Source organism: Arachis hypogaea, chromosome 14, assembly GCF_003086295.3.
Source record: "Arachis hypogaea cultivar Tifrunner chromosome 14, arahy.Tifrunner.gnm2.J5K5, whole genome shotgun sequence".
Taxonomy (NCBI): Eukaryota; Viridiplantae; Streptophyta; class Magnoliopsida; order Fabales; family Fabaceae; genus Arachis; species Arachis hypogaea.
In genome coordinates, this window is record NC_092049.1 from 124,104,467 (window position 1) to 124,128,014 (window position 23,548).

Sequence of the window (23,548 nt, forward strand, 5' to 3'; positions counted from 1 at the left end):
CCAATACAGGTGCAGTAGTCAACTTGTGCTTCAATGCCTGGAAACTCTCTTCACATTCCGGAGTCCAGATAAAAGGCATATCCTTCCTAGTCAATTTAGTTAAAGGTAAGGCGAGCTGTGAAAATCCCTTAATGAATCTGCGATAATACCCCGCCAAACCTAAGAAACTCCTGATCTCTGTCACTGAAGTTGGTCGCTCCCAATTCATCACTGCTTCCACCTTAGCAGGATCCACAGCTATTCCCTGCTTACTCATCACGTGGCCGAGAAACTTCACTTCACTCTTCCAGAACTCACATTTAGATAACTTAACATATAACTTCCTGTCTCTCAGAATTTGAAGCACAGTTCGCAAGTGATCAGCATGCTCCTCTTCAGTCTTAGAATAAACAAGAATGTCATCAATGAAGACAATAATAAACTTGTCCAGTTACGGTCGGAAAATCATGTTCATATAATCCATAAATACTGCCGGGGCATTAGTTAACCCAAAAGATATTACTGTATACTCATAATGATCATAACGCGTCCTGAAAGTAGTTTTCAGAATATCCTCGTCTCTAACCCTTATCTGATGATACCCGGATCGCAGATCAATCTTAAAAAACACATCGGCACCCTTTAACTGATCTATTAGATCGTCGATTCTAGGTAACTGACATTTATTCTTCACAGTGATCTTGTTCAACTGCCGATAGTGGACACACAACCGCATACTCCCATCCTTCTTCTTTACCAATAACACTGGCGCTCCCCACGGAAAAATACTTTGTTGGATAAAATGCTTACACAACAGATCCTCCAGCTGAGCTTTCAATTCAGCCATTTCTAAAGGTGACATCCTGTAAGGAGTAATCGAAATTGGACCGGCTCCAGGCACCAACTCAATTACAAATTCAACTTTCCGGTTAGGTGGAAATTCATTAATATCATCCGGAAACATATCTGGAAATTCACATACAATCATAATCTTCTCTAAACTCTGATCATCACCTAATACTTCCGCAATTAATAACATAATACCCTGACATTCAGTTCCAGAACAGTTTACTATCATAGAGTTCAAATAGTAACTATTCACCACAACTGGTGCTTCTGACCCTTCTGGCATAAACTGTACTAACTTTTTAGATCAATCAAGCAAAACATGATTCTTAGATAATCAACCTCCCGGTTATCCCAGCATCATCTATCTGCAAGATATGTCGTATTCCCTACTACCAATGCTGAGCCTCGCTTTGCAGCTGATAAGTTCCAAACTCAACCCAATGCTCCTCAGGAACCTGCGACGCCATTTCCATAGCCTGGATCCAATTATCTGCATCAGTGGAATTTGAGGTTCCCCTAAAAGTCGGAGGGCGAACTTTCAAAAACGTAGTAAGTGTCATAGGACCATCCTCATCATTATTATTCCCATGATTACCCTGATTTATCTGGTTACCCAGCACCTCAGCTGTTGCCTGCATAGCTGCAGCCATATTTCCCAGGGCAGCCATAAAGTCTACTGGATCATTCTCTACCGAGCTAGGAGTAACGGTGCCTATCCTACCTCTATCTCACCTGCGACCGCATCCGCGAGTCGACATCTGGTTCTTATACACACTAAACAAATGATATTAAGTTGATCAGTCTCAATATCGCAGGTCTAATGCTTTAAGTTCCAAATGCATGCTCACAAATGTTTATGCCATATATATCAATCAGATATCCTAATAGCACATAAACACATATACAGAGAATGCACAGAAGCACAATCAGTCCGTCTTTCAGGCTCTATAAGAACGAACTGCTCTGATACCATAATGTAACACCCTACCACACTAAGCTTTACGCTTAAGTCGTAAAACAGAGGTGGTGTGGTATTACGACCTCTAAAATAAAATGAGTACATATAATAGTAGAAGAATTATAATATGCTAGGAGCCTTGAAGAATAGAGGAAATAAAAATCGCGGAATAAAAGCGCAATGCTCAAGGAACGAGTTAACTTGCGTGCTAAGAAAACCATAACTACTAAACATAAGATGACAGAAGTAGGAATAGAGTGCCAAAGATACAAAATAACAAGCTCCTAACTCAGCCTGCGAAGTCAAGACTGGTCGGAGAATATTTACACATATATACATACATATCCAAAATCCAAAAGTACATATACACAATCCTGCCTCTCCATAAACCTCTAAGAGGATCAAAAAGAATAAGTCATGCGGAGAGAAAGCTAAGTACATATATATACATCATAGTATAACAAAATATCTCAGTAACCACTCCGCTTCAAGAGTCCAGACGCCTAACGAGATGCCTCTCGACCTGCATCTGAAAAATAACAACATAGTATGGAATGAGAACCGGAGGTTCTCAGTATGGTAAAGGTGCCACACACATAATATATAAGGTCCTGGGAATGCCAGAGGCAATCCTAGAACGCCGACACTCAGATTATAGAGCTTAAAGTATTAAACAGAAGCCATAAAAGGTGGTTTCCTAAAAATATTTAATCCTAACTTAACTTAACCTTAAATCTAAGTCCTATATTGCCATTCCTCCATACCTCCAACTCCATCATGCATTTTCACAGACAAATAGACAGATAAAGGCAAACACAAGAAGGTTACAACTACTGCAGGTAACAAATACACATTTAGCATGGCAAATACAGATAGGCACTCCCAATTAGAGCACAAGCAAGTAATTCAAGTAATATGCATATGATGCATGCCTGTCCTATGGCTGATGAGGCTCATCTGTCGGTTATCCAGCCAACCCGACAAGTCTGAATTGTACTTAGACTGTCCCCCGACGTGCATTCCCAAGAGTCTATGCATAGTTTTTTCTCAAATAATCAATAATACTCAATGGGGGTAACATTCCCGGGAATTTATATAGTGCCCGGTCACACACTTACGTCGTAGGGTCAACAGAGTATCGAGTTTTCAACCTGGTACACGTGGTGGCAAGCCACGACACTTAATCCAGGGAATCTCGTATCTCAGATTATTCAAATTCATAAGCCATATAAATAATTCAATTGTAATTCATCAACATCAACATCATTCTCAATCGCATTTCATTCATCATCATACATCAATCATATTCAATCCTTATCCTTCATTATCACACCGCCCATTTCGTCCATCAATAGTTCCAATTCAAAACATAACTCATTCTTTTCTAAATGAATCAAACTTAAAACATGCTCATTTTCTTAATAACTCTAAATCAAACCATATAACCTTTGAATCTAAATCTTTTTAAATAATCATATAAACAAAATCTCTAATCTCTAATTTTTTATAAAATTTCAGCAGCATCTCCTCTAAAACTCAGACTTTGCCACCCTGTTCGGGTCCAAACCTGCATTCTTTTCAATTCAACATTCCCTTCCTCATTATCATAACAATCTCCACAAAAAATCTACCTCAGATCAACAATTAAACTCATACAATATTCAAATCCAACAACCAAAATTCAACTAAGAGTCATAGTTCACAAATCCTAGGCTTTTAACACAAAATACCTCAAATCAATAATTCACCGAATCATTAATTAATCAACAAGCACCAAACCAACCATGTTCATCAACAATAACATTCAACTATAATTCTCTCCAAATTAACATAACAACATTCACCATCCAAAATTAATAACTAATTATCCAATAAACTTCAACTAATTATATTCATCGACAAATTACTAAATATTAAACATACACCTGCATTCCAACTTATCCTATGGTAATCTAGCCTAAGTTTTCACAGAACATTATATATTAAATGCAAGAAACCTAAACCATACCTTAGCCGATTCCCAAGTATTATTCCAAGAAAATTTTTCTAAAAGAACACAGCCCTCAAAACCTCAACTAATCCGCTTCCTCCAAGTTCCAGTATTCACAATTTCAAGATCCAATTATTTATTTTCAACCTAATACACATTCATAACACATATATACCCAATTTAATACTCAAAGCTCAAATTTAATGAAATTTAAATAAAATTATGTATCCTCACCTTACCCAAGCTTTACATAAGCAAGAGTGAACGTTTTTCTCAAGCTAATTGGATCCTAAAACATCAAAAATTAAAGAAACTCAACCTTCCAATTCAAAAATCCGAAAATTGGGGGAAAAGAGGGCTGAGAGTGATTAAACAAGTTACCAGTGAAATTGTTCCGGTAGAAATGTAGAGCTCGACGCGGTGGACGCGTGGCCGCAAACGGTGCGGCAATCGGAACTCGGACGGAGAAGTTACGGGGGTTGGAAGGTTACCGTAAGGGTTCGGGAGTATTTTCTTCTCCCTGTGGCTTTTCACGCTGCAGCTGGTGAAATGAAGAAGAAGGGGCTTTTGGGCTCATTTAAAGTGTGGGTCCGGTTGGACCGACAGCCCGGTTCGGGCCCGGTTCAACCGGTTCGGCCCGTTCGGTCTAATTTTGGACCGTTTTCTTCGAAATTGGTGTCAAAATTCTCGTTTCGATGAGCTCTATCCTAATTTAATATAATATTCACATTTCTAATCCTCCTTATTAAAAACTAATTTATTAACTAATTATTTACTAATTTAACCGGGGTTTACACACAAAATATTCAATATTTAATAATTTTAATTATTTAAATTTTAATTATAAAAAAATAGATTAAAAATTAATTATAACTTAATAATTAATAATATATATTAGTACATAAATAATAATATCTAATTATAATTGTTAATTTTTTTAAAGAACTAATGCTAATTTATTGACGGTTGATTTATTATCTCATTTTTTATTATTATTTAAAAAATTATTTATAATTTTTTAATATGTAATTAACTTAATTAATCATTATTATATTATTATTTTTTACTAAAAAAATATTAGTATATACTATTTATATATATTTTTTAATACTAATAAGTAAGTAGGTATTTATACTATTATATTTATGGTTTAACTATTCTATTGGTCCTTATAGTTTTACCAAATTTTTAATTAGGTCCCTATATTTTTTTTCCTTTCAATTAAGTCCCTACACTGCTTTAATTTTGTAATTAAGAATTTCCTAGTGTAAAAAATATTGGACTTAACTGAATATTTTTTTGCAAATTGAAGGTATTTATAATTAAAAACTTAATTAAATCTTTGATCGCATGTATTTTGGTAAAAATATTATGTTAATTTTAACATTTTTAACATAAAAATGACCTAATTACAAAATTAAAAGCAGTGTAAGAACCTAATTAAAAGAAAAAAAAAGTATAGGGACTTAATTAAAAATTTGGTGAAACTATAGGAATCAATAAAATAATTAAACCTATATTTATTATCCTACATGATGACTTAAGTTACTTATTTTATATGTTAAACAATATAAATGTCTTGTATCTTAAATTCATTATATATCTTGGGCCCAGTAAGACTTTAAAGTAAGCAAGATTAATCTAGGCCGTCTCAAATCCAACTTAGGTTTATTACTTTAAAGTTCAACAAAGATAAAGTCCATGTATCTCCTCTCAAATCGGCTCAAATTAAATTTTTGTTGTTAGTTAAGTATGGTAATGGATACTTGAGAAAACGTGATGGGCCCTTTTTCCGTCCCTTACTTCCATTTACAAAAAATGTCCATCTTTGTAATTCCTATTTAATAATTATCTCAGAAAACCTAGATCTTCTAGGATATGTTAGGTACCAGACAAATGACACAGCAAAATATAAAGATGAAAAATTAGAAATTTGTATAAAATATGGAAACAATTGAATAACTTTTTTTGAGAATTACAACTTCTCTCTATCACAAGGAAACTACAAAACACTCTCTCTTGACAAAAGGAGAACATACTTCTCTCTATATATATATAGGAGAAAACTACTCAAAGAAATATTATGTTATTCTATCTGGATGACTTGATTGAAATGAATTAAAGAAAAACTCAATTTATAGGTGAGTCTCTTCAATATGAACCATCCGTCAATTAGAGGTATATAATTCTTCTCTTTTTCAACCACTAAAATTCTAAGGTTATAAACTAAGATTGTTTATTACCTCTCATTTTATTTAGTTATTATTTATTTATATATTTTCTAAAATTATCTTTACTAATTTTCACAATCTCCCACTTAAAGCTAATTTTGATAAATTTTCAAAATTCATGTTGCTCATGTATTCCATAGGCCGTATGAGGATCTACACCATTCAAACTTTTCTGTGTTGATTGGTTTTGTCATGGCATCTGCTAGGTTATCTTTAGTGTGAATCTTCTGCATATCAACACTTCCTTCTTCTACTACTTCCCGAACAAAGTGATATTGTACTCCAATGTGTTTTGTTCTTGAATGAAAGGCAGGATTCCTTGCAATGTGCAAGGCACTCTGACTATCACAATACACAGAAATCTTCTGTTGTTTGTGCCCGAGTTCTTCTATCAACCTTTGGATCCAAATAGCTTCCTTGCATGCTTGTGTAGCTGCCATATATTCAGCTTCTGTAGTAGATAAAGCTACAACAGTCTGTAATTTAGATAGCCAGCTCACAGCTCCTCCTGCAAGTGTAAACACATAGCCTGTAGTAGATTTTCGTTTATCAAGATCACCTGCAAAGTCTGAGTCGATATATCCATTGACAATGAATTCTGATCCTCCAAAACATAATGCAACATTTGAGGTTCTTTTAATGTATCTCAAGATCCTCTTAACAACATTCCAATGCTCTTTACCTGGATCTGCCATAAATCGACTTACCACCGCAACTGCTTGAGCAATATCTGGCCTTGTACAGATCATGGCATACATAAGGCTTCCCACCGCTGATGCATACGGTACTCGAGACATTTCCATCCTCTCTGCTTCACTACTAGGGCACATACTTGAGGATAATTTGAAATTCATAGGAAGTGGGGTTGAAATTGGCTTACATTCTTGCATATTGAAGCGTTGCAATATTTTCTTCAAATAATTCTTTTGCGATAGCCAAATCTTCCTATCTTTTTTGTCTCGGTGAATTTGCATCCCTAAAATCTTGTTTGCTGGTCCCAAGTCTTTCATATCAAACTCCCTAGCCAACTGTGCCTTCAATTCTTGGATTTGATCTTTGTTGGGACCTACCACCAACATGTCATCTACATACAACAGTAGAATGATGAAATCATTATCACCAGACCTCTTGTAATAAGTACAATGATATGAACTAAGTCTGTTGTATCCAAGGCTAATAATGAAAGAATCAAATCTCTTGTACCAACACCTTGGCGCCTGCTTTAGACCGTACAGAGATTTAGTTAACCTGCAAACCAAGTTTTCTTTTCCTTGTTCTTCAAAACCTTCTGGTTGGAGCATATATATCTCTTCTTCAAGTTCTCCATGAAGAAAAGTAGTCTTTACATCTAATTGCTCTAGATGTAAATCAAATGCAGCACACATAGCCAAAACTACTCTAATAGTAGTTAGTCTCACCACCGGAGAAAATATTTCATTGAAGTAAATACCTTCTTTCTGAGCATATCCCTTGACAACCAATCTTGCACGATATCGTTCCACCTTATCATTACTATCTCGTTTGATCTTGTAAACCCATTTGTTACCAATAGCTTTCCGACCTGCTGGAAGTTCAACAAGTTTCCAGGTATGGTTCCTATGTAATGCCTCAATTTCTTCTTGTATTGCTATCATCCACATAGAAGCGCCTGGATTGCGCATAGCCTCCATAAAAGTTGTTGGCTCTCCATCTTCTGTCAAAAGACAATATGCATCATGGTTTGTCAAAACATAATTTGAGTGCCATGATGGTGTTCTTCTTTGTCGAGTGGATCGACGAACTTCTATGTCATTAGCCTCTGCTTCTTGTTCTTCGTGCTGTGGTTCTGCTTCAGAAAGATCACCTTCTCTGCATTTTTCATCTATTTGAACAGTGGTTATCTCTTTAATAGTGCTGTCATTTTCTTGTTCTTTTTGCAATTCATCTTCTGCAAATATCACATCTCTACTGACAACTACCTTGTGGGCAGTGGGATCCCACAGGCGATACCCCTTAACACCGTCAGCATAACTCAAGAATATACATTTTCTAGACTTTGGGTCTAGCTTTGTTCTTTCTTGGGAATTATACATCATGTACACAGGACAACCAAATATATGTAAAGAAGAATAATTAGGTGGCTTACCTTGCCACATCTCCATTGGTGTCTTTAACCCAATTGCAGTTGATGGTGACCGATTTATCACATAACAGGCGGTTTTAACAACTTCTGCCCAAAAAGACTTGGCTAAACCTGCAGTTTGCAACATAGCTCGTGCTCTTTCTAGGAGAGTCCTATTCATTCGCTCTACTACACCATTTTGCTGAGGCGTATATGCAACTGTGAATTGTCGTTGAATACCTGCTTGCTTGCAAAATGTTAGAAAATCACCATCAACATATTCTCCTCCATTATCTGTCCTTAAACACTTGATCTTCTTTCCAGATTCAAGTTCTAACTTTGCTTTGAACTCTTTGAACATCGCAAACACGTCTGACTTCTTCTTGATCGGGTACACCCATAGCCTCCTAGAGTAATCATCAATAAATGATACAAGATATTTTGCTCCTCCTAGGGACATCTCCGGCGATTCCCACACATCAGAATGAATCAACTCCAATATGTGCTTGCTCCGAGCAGTTGATCTACCAAACGTCAATCTATGTTGTTTGCTTGTAACGCAGTGCTTACAAAATGGTAAGTTTACCGATTTGAGCCCGGGAATGAGATTACGTTCTACAAGAATCTTCAAGCCTCGTTCTGACATGTGGCCTAATTTGCAATGCCATATCATCGTCATTTCTTCTTGGCTTGTTGAAGCAACTGATGCCTCTGCCTCTTGCAAAGTATCTCCCATAAGCATGTATAGATTTGCTGCAATCTTTTCTGCTTTTATTACCACAAGAGCTCCTTTAACAACTTTTAAGATCCCACCTTCAATATGGGTCTTACAACCAAGTTTATCTAATTGCCCAATCGACAACAAATTCTTCTTCAAGTCTTTCATGTGTCTTACCCCTTGAAGTGAACGAATAGAACCATCAAACATTTTTATTTTGACAGTACCCATTCCAACAATTTCTAAGGCATGATCGTTTCCCATAAATACAGATCCTTCCAAGACAGGTTCATATGTACAAAACCAATCACGATGAGGAGTCATGTGCCATGTTGCTCCTGAATCAACAATCCAAACATCAGTGAGCTGTTTACTGCCTTTAGAACCAATTGTTGCTTCGCCATACAGGATTTCTCCATCATCAGAGGTACTTGCAACACATCCTTGAGAACTTGATCCTTCTGGAACCTTCTCTATACTCTTCTTATTCCAACAATCTTTCTTGAAGTGCCCTCTCTTACCACAATTGTAGCATTTGACCTGCTTCTTACTTTGTGACTTTGGTCTACTTTGACTCCCACTGAAACCACGCTCTATTGATCTCCCTCTTGTCATCAACAAAGCCTCTGCTTGTTTTGAGCTTTCTAATCTATCTTCCTTATTCTTGCGTCTAGATTCTTCTTTAAGAACCGCAGCAGCCATGTCATCAAAAGAAAGATAATCAGTCAAAACATTATTAGTTAAGTTAATGATAAGTTGATCATATGAATCTGGTAGACTTTGAAGTAAGAGCTCTGCATGTTTGTTTTCTGCTATGGTATATTCCAACGATGAGAGTTGGGAAAATAGCGTATTTAGATTGTTGATGTGATCCGTTGCCGATGTGGATTCACTCATTCGAAGAGTATAAAGTCTTCTCTTCAAGAATATCTTGTTGTGAAGTGACTTGACTTCATATAATTTGGTGAGAGCATCCCAAATTTCCTTTGCTGTCTTTTTCTCTGCTACACTTGATAAAACTGAATCAGCTAGTGCCAAGTGTAAGTTTGCAACAGCATTGTTGTCCATCTCCTTCCATTTTTCATCTGTAATTCCAGTGGGTCTACCTTTAATTGCTGTCACGCAATTGTCTTTTCTCATAATGGCTTTTATCTTCAATTTCCATATGAAAAAATTACTCCCACTGAATTTCGGAATTTCATACTTTGCTGCCATTTTTTTTAGACGGTAACTCGCAGCGGAAAAAAATATATTAATCAGCAACCTTTGGCTCTGATACCACTGTTAGGTACCAGACAAATGACACAGCAAAATATAGAGATGAAAAATTAGAAATTTGTATAAAATATGGAAACAATTGAATAACTTTCTTTGAGAATTACAACTTCTCTCTATCACAAGGAGACTACAAAACATTCTCTCTTGACAAAAGGAGAACACACTTCTCTCTATATATATAGGAGAAAACTACTCAAAGAAATATTATGTTATTCTATATGGATGACTTGATTAAAATGAATTAAAGAAAAACTCAATTTATAGGTGAGTCTCTTCAATATGAACTATCCGTCAATTAGAGGTATATAATTCTTCTCTTTTTCAACCACTAAAATTCTAAGGTTATAAACTAAGATTGTTTATTACCTCTCATTTTATTTAGTTATTATTTATTTATATATTTTCTAAAATTAGCTTTACTAATTTTCACAGGATATCTATGAATATTCTTAAAAAAATTTTTGAAAAAAAAATAACAAAAAAAGACAATATAATAATCATAAAATAATCAATTCAATATAATTCAATATAATGTATAACATTTATTATGAAAAATAACATTTCAAAAAAATTATAAAAATATATTCCAGTATAATAACATAACATAACATATTTTTTTGGGTGAAATTGAGCGACGTAGTGACCGACTTGAGAGGTAGAAAAAGTGAGTTAGAAAGGGAGAGAGAGAGAGACAGACACACATACAAAATCGAGACTGAAAATGGGTTTGAAAGAAAAAAGAAGGATTTGAATTGGAGACAGGAATTAAAATTACTAAATTTAATAAATAAAGTTATGTATATATAAATTAGGACAAATCAGTAATTTTATTATATTCACGTGGATTTAACAAGTTTCATAAAGCGGTTACTTATGTCTCAGTCTTCGTACATTTTCACGTGGGTATGTCATTGAAATTTCACGAGTTCCCTCTAATCCCAAATCGTGAGTAATCCTCATGAATATCTGTTTTGGCTGGTTTTTTTATTATTTCTATTACTAGTATTCATTAGTTTGTGACATGGAGCTATCCCAACCACTCAATAAATTCTCAAATAACCAAAGTTTAGACTATATTATTCTCATAAAGTCACATGTATCATTGTTATAATAATATTAATTGAAAATAAATGGTTAAATACTAATTAAATGAGTCACATTTTTTATATATATAACAATAACAAATATCGTATATTATAACTTGTGAAATCATAATATTTTGAGAAGTGATATATAGACAATTTAAATGTTGATAAGTCTAAAAAATAAAAAATAAAACTAAAAAAATTATATTTTATCCATAAGATTTTATTTTTAAAAATTTATGTATAGCCTATGATTAATAACTTTAGAATTACATATATATTATTTATCTTTTATATATATATATATATATATTATTTTATTTTATTGAGACTTATAATTTTTTTTAATCGACGACGATATTAGTGACTATAGAAAGACTTTAATTTTACCTTTAAATAAAATTACAAAAAAAATTAAAAGCAAAATTGGTAGATATTTTTTTTATAATTGATTCAGCTTTTAATTTAACTTAAAATTAAATTATATATTTAATTTATTTTTTTATTTATCTTAATAATTATATGTAATAGATAATATATTTAAGCATGCTTTGAAAAAACTATTTAATTTTATACAATTATAAGATAATTATAAGATTGAGATTAAAATGAAGTAAAATATAATAAATATATGAGGTGTAAAAGTAAAATAAACAACTAAAAATAAGATAAAAAAATAATTAAAAGAAGTAAAAAAATAGAAAAAATAATGTGTATAATCGATAAAAAATACACTGTAAGAAAAATTTAGTATAATCAATGAATATAAAAAATAAAAAATAAAATCAAGATATGTTTTTATTAAAAAAATTTTAAGAAAAACATTATAAAAAAAATCTGTTAAATAAAAAAGTTTTACGAAAATATTATAGAAAATTTAAAGTATTAGTAAATAAAATAATAATTCCATTAAGAATTATTAATCAAAATACATAAAAGTCACTCTATAATATATATATATATATATATATATATATATATAATAAAAGAATAATTTTTAAATTAAATTTATTCATTTAATTTTTTATAAATTAAATAATTAATATAATTGATTAGTCATAATTAATATTGTTCATCCTAGTAGAATAACTGAAACATATTGAAACGTCAATAATAATAAAGGTGGTGGTAAAAGGTAATTTTATCCGTAAAAAGTGAAAAGGACGATTTTAATATAAAATAAAACGTTTGAGACGATTTTAAATATAAAATAACATTGGAGATGAATTTAATTTTTATTTTAAACTTTAAGGACTAAAACAACACTTATCCCATACATAATAATAAAATTAAAACTAAATATTACGAATAAAATTAAAATAAAATAGTATTTGTTATCTTATAAATTTTTTTAAACAAAAATCATATTTATATACTTTTATAATGCATCCGTTTAGTAATAAAAGACCTAAAATGAGTATTGCATTCTTGGCCATTTTTCTTTTCAGTAGGAAACTAAGATCAGGTTCGAAAGAGATATCAAGTGAGATGTGAATTTGATACATATTTTATAAAAATACTATTCTTATACTAAAATTAACTATCGATATTTTATATATATATATATATATATATATTTGTATATAAATATAAATACATATATTTATAAATATATATAATTTAATTTATTTTTAATATATATTTATATTTTAATATATATTTTATATTAGTAATTAATTTTAATATTTAATTTTAATGTATACGTAATATATATAGTCAATAATTTATATATAAAAAAACAAAAAAAAAATACATGTATCATAGACACGTTAAGAGATCAATAACACTAAAAAGATAATATTTAAATTTATTTTATATAACATAATATTTATAATTTTATATATAAAATATCTATAATTATATATTTATTATATTTAAATTATAATAATTAATAAATATTAAATAAGATAATTTTATACTATTTAAATTAATTTTTTTTTCTCAAACATTATTGATGAGAGATAATAGAATACAGATTGACTACAACATTTATTGTAAGATAATAAACTGATGAAGCATGATTATTGCCATTCAACCATGCTATTTAATAATTGTATGAGCATGAATTGGCTCCGGCATATCCGGCAAAAATTTGGTATATAGCACCAAAGTCATCAACTTAAAATTAAAAAAAAAAAAATTCTTCTCTCTTGTGAACTTTTTTTTCTCTATTTTTAAAATATATTTTTTCTATAATAATTAAATACCATAAATTTTAATTTATTTGACTGAAATATTCTTTAATAATTATTATAATTATATATATTAGTAATAATAATATAACATATATATTTATTATAAATATAATTAATTTAATTTAATTTTAATATTTTAACTTGTTACAAAATATTTAATTTATATTTTTATATATTTTTTCATTAATGACAAAATATTAAAAATATAAAACTTATTACATTAAAAATAAATTTATTATTATTATTATTAGACTAAAGTAATAATTAGATCTTAAGAATTTTGTCTTCATACTAATTAATCATTGAAGAAAAAAATATCAATTAAGTCCTCCCGGATTTTGTCTTCATACTAATTAATCATTGAAGAAAAAAATATCAATTAAGTCCTCCCGGATAATAAATAATAGACATGTATGTTCTTCCGAGGATTTTTGAATTAAATATTTTTGTAATAAGTTAAAATATTAAAAATACACTACAAGAAACATCGTTAAAATCGACGGCAAAATCAACGGCAGAAATTGTCAGTTTTTAATGTATCGATTTTTCAAAATTCTAATAAAATCGATGGCTTGCTGGACCATCGATAAGTTTTCAATAAAATTAACACCATTTTCACCTATAATATGAGTTTAAGATTTTTACCTATTCAGTAAAATCGACAAAGTTGACGTCGATAATATTATATAAAATTAACAGCACGTCTGTCGATATTTGATACATTAAAATTGACAAAGTGACCGTCGATTTAATTATTTAGACATTGACAAGCATGTCGTCGATTTTTTTATTTTCTTTTGACTATTTTAAATTTAAAAAGCGACAAGAGTGTCGTCGATTTTAATAGTCATATTTTTTTATTTTTTTATTTGAAAAATAGTAGACATTTAATGCAAATAAACTTTTATATATAGAACCGCCATGGGTTTGTCTACGCTCTGCTAGGGTTTCACTACACCGCCTCCATGGTTACACCTTTCTTTGTCTTTTCTTCGTCAAAGTCTTTTCCAGCTTCTTCTACTTTCTTCTCTTAATTTCTTTTTTGTTTCTAATTCACCCTACTTGGTTCCCTAATTTTCGTTTCCTCTCCCAATTCATTCCTACGTTGGATTTCTCTTTTAATTTACTTTGTTTTTCTAACTCACTCATTCCATATATCATCAAATACTAATTTTGATTTTCTCTGCACTATGAGCAACAAATCAAAGACTCAAAATTTCCATATAATTGACAGTGATCAGGAGCATGATTTGATCGTTTTAGCTTATGAAAATATTTTTGAAGGAATTCAAGCCTGTACACAGAGCCTATCTGAAAGGTTTTTCTCAGATCGAATCTTTTCTATAGGTACCATGGAAAGAGCTCTCTATGCAATATGGAATAAACCAGAAGGATTCAGAGTAGTCAAAAAATTCAGGAACTAGTTTCAATTTTTCGTTGAGAATGACTCTGATGTGACTCGAATTGGGAGGAGTCCGCCTTGGTTATTCAAGAGTTTTGTTCTTCACGTTATGGAAGCAGTCAATAAACATGGAGGATAATCACATCTCTTCTTTTCTTGTATGGGCACAATTTTGGGGATTGCCTGAACAATACAAAACGCTTGAGGTTGGCCAAAAATTAGGTGGAAAACTTGGTCAAATTGAAGATGTTGCTCTGTTTGAAGTTAGAGGCAAAGATACACACATAATGAAGGCTAAAGTGGAACTGAACGGTGATAAAAGAGTGAGAGATATATTGAAATTTCTTGATCCTAATCAGAAAATGCTGAAAATTGGAGTACGCTATGAACGCATAGGTGTGTTCTGTACTTATTGTGCAAAATTGGGGCATGAATCTAAGAATTGCCAATTTTTTTTATTGATGATTCTGCCCAAAACAATATCAAGGAATACAGAGTTGGTGAATGGTTTAAGGCAGATTAAGTCGGTAGGCGTTTAACTGAAAAGAGAGCTTCCTTCAATCCTAATCAACCTCGAGATGGTTCTATTCCAGCTCAACTAAAGAAAAAATATCCACCTGCTTAGATTTTTGATAGTTTCTCAAAATTGAATGTGCAAGATGATCAGAAAAAATAGAATAATGAAAAAATTGCTGCCAATTCAGGTTCTAGAGCAGAAAATGATGGTGAATCAAAAAACACTGGTACGGCTACTGATACTAATTCTTCTTCTAATGCTTTATTGGAGAAATCCTATCCCACGAATAATGTCTAACGCAATAACAACGTCATGTCCAAGCTTAAAAAGGAGAACAAAAAGTCAAACCTAAAACAACTTGCCAGAAAATATGTGATAGGTTTCAAACGGAGGAGTGGAGGTAACGTTACTGAAGATATTTCAAAGAAAATTTGTCTCAATGATATTGTCTTTGATGCTATGACGGTGGAGGGTGCCAGCCTTAAAGTGGTACCCAAAGAAGTATGAAACTGCTCTCGTGGAATTGTCGGGGTTTGGGGAGACCCCTGACAATCCACAATCTTAAAGAGATTTGAAAATCCTACTCCCCCGAGGTTGGTTTTATCTGTGAAATAAAAAATCAATCTCGAAAAGTTGAAGAAAAACTAAGATCTTGTGGTTTCAAGAAATGTTTTATTGTAGATCCAGATGGATTATCAGGGGGTTTGGCAATGGCATGGAGGGATGGTTGCACTGTTCAAATTTTACAGCATGGTAGATTCTTCATTGCGGCATCAGTTCTGACAGCTGGTTTTAATGATCCCTATGGTATTCTAGGTGTTTATCTCAGTTCAAATGATCAACATAGAATGGCTCAGTTTGCTGAATTAACTTTAGTCACTCAACAATTCGATGGTTAGGTTGTGTTAATGGGTGATTTTAATGCTATTTCTAATCAATTGGAGAAAGCAGGTAGGGGTGTTAAATCTCCTTCTTCTATTGAAAATTTTAACAGTTATATTGATGATAATTCTCTGATTGATATTGGTATGGTCGAATAGGCAGAGCAGTGATGAGTTGATACAGGAAAGACTGGACCGATTCCTGGTAGGAGTTGATTGGTAGCAACTCTATCCCAATGCAATAATTCTTAGAATGTCAGAATCAGGGTTGAATCACTACCCTCTTCTCTTAGACTCTAATCTGAGAACTGAGAGATCTAAACGACGATTCAAATTCCAAGAAAGATGGTGTTCCAATGATGAAATAAGGTAAATTGTTAGAGAGGTTTGGTACAAACAGATTGATGGTTTAGCCATGTATATTTTAGCTCAAAAAATAAAGCGTTGTCGGCATAAGATTGTCAGATGGCAGCAAGAACACAGATCTAATTCGATGGTGGAGATTGATTTACTACATTCTGAATTAGAGGAACTTCGTTTATCAGGAATTCATGGAGGCGACATCATTTCAGAAATAGAGGAAAAACTTGAAAAAGCATTGCAAAATGAGGAATCTTATTGGAAAGATAAGTCTAGGGTCAAATGGCTCAAATCTGGTGATTAGAATACAGCTTTCTTCCATTAGAAATTTAGAAATCGAACCTGAAGAAATAAAATTTGGCAACTAACTGGCAGTGATGGTGAAGTGGCTACTTCAAATGCTGGTATTGCTTTTGTGACTGAATCTTATTTCAAGGACATCTTCTCCTCCACTTGTCATGAGAACCTTGAACCTTTGTTTACTTATTTTGAACCTAAGGTTACAGCTCACATAAACCGTAGGCTTCAAAGACCAGTGACTATGGAAGAAGTGAAACGTGCAACATTTAGCATTCATCCTCAAAGTTCTCCAGGAGATGATGGTATGACAGCAAAATTTTTTCAAAGCTTCTGGAACATACTTAGTGGTGATGTGTTTTGAGCAGTTAAGAGCTTCTTTTCAGGGGGCAGAATTTTGAAGGGTTTTAACCACACTCAGATCTGTCTTATTCCCAAGATTTCTGATACTAAAGATATGACTCAGGTAAGACCAATAAGCATATCCACAGTCTTTTACAAGATTATCTCTAAAGTACTTGTACATAGACTTCAGGGTATGATGAATAGACTAATTAGCCCTACGCAGATACTTTTATTAAAGGCAGATTAATTTCTGATAATATCCTAATTGCTCATGAGTGTATACATTACTTGAAGAATAAAAAAAGAGGACTCGAAAATGAAATGACGATAAAATTAGATATAAGTAAGGCATATAATAGGGTGGAATGACACTTTCTTTGGTTTATATTGGAGAAGTTTGGTTTTGACTCCCGGTGGATCATGTAGATTTGAGAATTAGTGACAACTGTTTCTTATTCTGCCATTGTAGAAGGACAACCCTATGATTTCTTCAAACCAAATAGAGGTATTCGACAAGGAGATCCTCTATCTTCCTATCTTTTTCTTTTCTGTGCAGAAGGTTTCTTCTTCTTGCTACACAAGGCAGAACAAAACAGAATAATTCAAGGTCTTCAGATACATAAGCGATGTCCCAAGGTCAACCACCTCCTCTTTGCTAATGATTCCATCTTATTATATAAGGCTAATACTGAAGCATGTTCAAACATCCTGCATTTATTGAATTCTTATAAAAGCATCAGTGGCCAGAGGGTAAATCTTAATAAATCTGCTGTATTCTTTAGCCACAATACTCCCTCCACTACTCGTACACTACTGATGGCTAACTTTATGAATATTAATTATATTAGGGCTCAGGATAGATACCTTGGTTTGCCTTCTACAGTCTCTAAATCGAAAAAGGCTTCTTTTAGTATGATCAAAGAGAAGGTTCGAAAAAGAATCCAACGGTGGAAGTAAAATCTTCTATCGTCAGGTGGTAGACAGGTGCACAAAATTGTGATCACACTTTTCACAACTCCACACAACTAACCAGCAAGGGCACTGGGTCGTCCAAGTAATACCTTACGTGAGTAAGGGTCGATCCCACGGAGATTATCGGCTTGAAGCAAGCTATGGTCATCCTGTAAATCTTAGTCAGGCGGATTCAATTGGTTATGAGTTTTGATAAATAAAAGATAAATAAAACATAAAATAAAATAAAGATACTTATGTAATTCATTAGTGGGAATTTCAGATAAGCGTTTGGAAATGTTTTGTTGCTTCTGAACCTCTGCTTTCCTATTGTCTTCTTCCAATCATGCATGCTCCCTTCCATGGCAAGCTGTATGATCCTCTCGGATGAAAAATACCATGTACGGTTTCTGCACGGCTAATCAACTGTCGGATTTCTCGTCTTGGATGAAAAATATCAGGTACAGCTACCGCACGACTAATCATCTGTCGGTTCTCACTAGCATTGGAATAGGATCTCTCTATCCTTTTGCACACTGTCACTGCGCCCAACATTCGTGAGTTTGAAGCTCGTCACAGTCATCCCTTCCCAGATCCTACTCGGAATACCACAGACAAGGTTTAGACTTTTTAGATCTCAAGAATGCTGCCAATTGGTTCTAGCCTATACCACGAAGGTTCTAATCTCATGGATTCGGATGCTCTGTTGTCAGGAGAGGCGATGCAAATCATGGATTAGAGACCCAAGAGAATATACTATGGCTATTGTCCAATGACTACGTTGAACATCATGTCGACCGCTTGTGGTTGTCAGGCACGCGGATCTTGGCTAAGCGAGTAACGAAGATAGTGGGTGATTGTCACGGGTCACCCCTTCATTCTGACTTAACTGAATTAAGTATGAGAGTATATCTTGGAGAAGAAGTAGGGATGAATTGAAAGAGAAACAATAGTACTTGCATTAATTCATGGGAACAGCAGAGCTCCGCACCTTAATCTATGAGGTGTAGAAACTCCACCATAAAAAATACATAAGAGAAAATAACCTAGGCATGGCCAAATGGCCAGCCTCCAAGTCCAAAGATAGTATATCAGATCCGAAATACAATAGTGAAAAGTGCTATTTATACTAAACTAGTTACTAGGGATTACAGAAAATAAGTAACTAAGTGCAGATAGTGCAGAAATCCACTTCTGGGGCCCACTTGGTGTGTGCTTGGGCTGAGCATTGAGCTTTATATGTGCATAGGCCATTTTTAGAGTTAAACACCAGCTTGGATGCCAGTTTAGGCGTTTAACTCCAGTTCTGGTGCCAGTTCTGGCGTTTTACGCCAGAAAAGGGTCTTTAGTGGGCGTTTGAATGCCAATTTGAGCCATCAAATCTCGAGCAAAGTATGGACTATTATATATTGCTAGAAAGCCCAAGATGTCTACTTTCTAACGCAATTAAGAGCGTGCCAATTGGGCTTCTGTAGCTCCGGAAAATCCACTTCGAGTTCAGGAGGGTCAGAATCCAACAGTATCTGTAGTCCTTTCTCAGCCTCTGAATCAGACTTTTGCTCAGATCCCTCAATTTTAGCCAGAAAATATCTGAAATCACAGAAAAACACACAAACTCATAGTAAAGTCCAAAAATGTGATTTTTGAATAAAAAATAATAAAAATATAATAAAAAGTAACTAAAACATACTAAACTATGTAAAAACAATGCCAAAAAGGGTATAAATTATCCGCTCATCACAACACTAAACTTAAATTGTTGCTTGTCCCCAAGCAACTAAAAGTAAAATAGGATAAAAAGAAGAGAAAATATAATAAATTCCAAAATTATCAATGAAGATTAGTTTTAATTAGATGAGCGGGGCTAGTAGCTTTTTGCTTCTGAACAGTTTTGGCATCTCACTTTATCCTTTGAAGTTCAGAATGATTGGCATCCATAGGAACTCAGAATTTAGATAGTGTTATTGATTCTCCTAGTTCAGTATGTTGATTCTTGAACACATCTACTTTATGAGTCTTGGCCGTGACCCTAAGCATTTTGTTTTCCAATATTACCACCGGATACATAAATGCCACAGACACATAATTGGGTGAACCTTTTCAGATTGTGACTCAGCTTTGCTAGAGTCTCCAGTTAGAGGTGTCCAGAGCTCTTAAGCACACTCTTTTTGCCTTGGACCACGACTTTAATCGCTTAGTCTCAAATTTTTCACTTGACAGCTTCACGCCACAAGCACATGGCTAGGGACATCTTGATTTAGCCGCTTAGGCCAGGATTTTATTCCTTTGGGCCCTCCTATCTATTAATGCTCAAAGCCTTGGATCCTTTTTATCCTTGCCTTATAGTTTAAAGGGTTACTGGCTTTTTCTGCTTGCTTTTTCTTTTTCTTTCTTTTTTTTCTTTATATTTTTCTTCGCCATTTTTTTTCTTCGCAAGCTTTGTGTTTTTCACTGTTTTTTCTTGCTTCAAGAATCAATTTTATGATTTTTTAGATTATCAATAACATTTCTCCTTTTTCATTATTCTTTCAAGAGATAACAATTTTAACATTCAAAAACTTCACTATAAAAAATATGCACTGTTCAAGCATTCATTCAGAAAAACAAAAAGTATTGCCACCACATCAAAATAATTAAACTAATTCAAAGATAGAATTCGAAATTCATGTACTTCTTTTTCTTTTTCAGAAAATATTTTTCATTTAAGAAAGGTGAAAGATTCATGGAATCATTCATAGCTTTAAGACATAGACTCTAAACACTAATGATCATGTAATAAAGACATAAACATAGACAAAACATAGAGCATAGAAATCGAAAAACAGAAAAATAAGAACAAGGAAATTAAAGAACGTGTCTACCTTAGTGACAGCGGCTAGTTCTTCCTCTTGAAGATCCTATGGAGTGCTTTAGCTCCTCTATGTCTCTTCCTTGCCTTTGTTGCTCCTCTCTCATGGCCTTTTGGTCCTCTCTGATTTCATTGAGGATAATGGAGTGCTCTTGGTGCTCCATCCTTAGTTGCTCCATGTTAGAACTCAAATCTCCTAAAGAGGTATTGAGTTTCTCCCAATAGTTTTGTGGAGAAAAGTGTATCCCTTGAGGCATCTCAGGGATTTCTTGATGAGGAATTTCCTCATGCTCTTGTTGAGGTCCATGAGCAGGCTCTCTTGTTTGCTCCATCCTCTTCTTAGTGATGGGCTTGTCCCCTTCAATGAGGATGTCTTCCTCTATGACAATTCCTGCTGAATTGCATAGGTTACAGATGAGATGAGGAAAGGCTAACCTTGCTAAAGTGGAGGGCTTGTCAGCCACCTTGTATAGTTCTAGAGGTATGATCTCATGAACTTCTACTTCCTCTCCCTTCATGATACTATGGATCATGATAGCCCGATCCATAGTTACTTCGGACCAGTTGCTAGTAGGAATGATAGAGCGTTGGATGAACTCCAACCATCCCCTAGCCACGGATTTGAGGTCAGGCCTTCTCAATTGAACTAGCTTGCCTTTTGAGTCTCTCTTCCTTTATGCTCCTTCCACACAAATGTCCGTGAGGATTTGGTCCAACCTTTGATCAAAGTTGACTCTTCTAGTGAAAGGATGAGAATCTCCTATCATTATTGGTAATTTGAATGCCAACCTCACAATTTCCAGACTGAAATCCAAGTATTTTCCCCGAACCATTGTGAGCCAATTCTTTGGGTTCGGGTTCACACTTTGATCATGGTTCTTAGTGATCCATGCATTAGCATAGAACTCTTGAACCATTAAGATTCTGACTTGTTGGATGGGGTTGGTGAGAGCTTCCCAATCTCTTCTTCGAGCCTCATGTCAGATCTCTGGATATTCACTCTTTTTGAGCATGAAGGGGACCACGGGGATCACCCTTTCTTGGCCACAACTTCATAGAAGTGGTCTTGATGGACCTTTGAGATGAATCTCTCCATCTCCCATGACTCCTGACGTGTCAAGGAATTCTGATCCCTGCACCTTTCTGGCATTTAAACGCCCTCTGTGTGCCATTTCTGGCGTTTAACGCCATCTCTGCTACCTTTTCTGGCGTTAAACGCCAGGCTGATGCCTTTTTCTGGTGTTTAACGCCAACCAGACACCCTTTTTTGGCGTTAAACGCCAGTTTGTCTGCCAATTTTGGCTTTAACGCCAGCCAGACAGTCAGACACCCTTTTCTGGCGTTTAACGCCCAGACTGCTGCCAGACTGGGCGTTAAATGCCAATTCTGCTATCCTTACTGGCGTTTAAACGCCAGTAAGCCTGTCCTCCAGGGTGTGCTATTTTTGATGCTGTTTTTTATTTCGCTTTAATTCTGCAGCTATTTTTATGATTCCACATGATCATCAACCTAAAGAAAACATAACATGGCAATGGAAAACAAATGTCTATAATAAATATAATTAAATAATATTAGGTTGCCTCCTAATAAGCGCTTCTTTAATGTCAATAGCTTGACAGTTAGCTCTTAGAGAGCTTCACAGAGTCTCAGAGCTTAATGGTGGCCTCCCAAAGCCAAACTTAGAAGTTGAGTGTGGGGGCTCTGTTTGACTCTGTATTGAGAGAAGCTTTGCATGCTTTCTCTCCATGGTTACAAAAGAAGATCCTTGAGCCTTAAATACAAGGTAGTCCTCATTCAATTGAAGGACTAGCTCTCCTCTGCCCACATCAATCACAGCTCTTGCTGTGGGTAGGAAGGGTCTTCCAAGGATAATAGATTCATCCTTATCCTTCCCAGTGTCTAGGATTATGAAATCAGCAGGGATATACAGGACTTCAACCTTCACTAGGACATCCTCTACAAGTCTATAAGCCTGTTTCATTGATTTGTCTGCCATCTCTAGTGAGATTCTTGCAGCTTGTACCTCAAAGATCCCTAGTTTCTCCATTCTTGGCTTGACTAACAAGAAACAACTAAATTTTAAAATTTTTTGACTAAGTCAACCCAAAATTTCGAAATTTATGAGTAAAATAAGGGAAAGATATTATTTTTTATTTTTTTGAATTAATGAAGAAAGAGAAAAACAACAAAAAGTCACAAGACATAAGAATTTAAGATCAAAACAAATAATGCATGCAAGAATACTTTGAATGTCAAGATGAACACCAAGAACACTTTGAAGATCAAGATGAACATCAAGAACATGTTTTTGAAAATTTTTTAGAAAAGAAGGGCATGCAAGACACCAAACTTAGAAATTTTTAATGTTCAGACACTATGAATTCGAAAATGCATATGAAAAACAAGAAAAGACACAAAACAAGAAAAATTAAAGATCAAACAAGGAAAATCATCAAAAACAACTTGAAGATTAAGGAAGAACACAATGCATGGATTTTCAAAAATTTTAAGAAAATTAAAAAAATGCAATTGACACCAAACTTAAAATTTAATACTAGATTCA

At 33.8% G+C, this 23,548-nt stretch overlaps 1 long non-coding RNA gene across 1 annotated transcript; it reads right to left on the bottom strand.

The window, feature by feature from the left end:
- Nucleotides 1–2,029: 2,029 nt before the first annotated feature.
- LOC140178344 (uncharacterized) lies at nt 2,030–4,326 on the bottom strand. Its single transcript, XR_011871233.1, has 4 exons — nt 4,158–4,326; nt 4,011–4,065; nt 3,795–3,923; nt 2,030–2,315 (listed from the first exon to the last, which is right to left on the bottom strand). It is a non-coding gene; the product is annotated as an uncharacterized lncRNA (long non-coding RNA).
- Nucleotides 4,327–23,548: the final 19,222 nt, after the last annotated feature.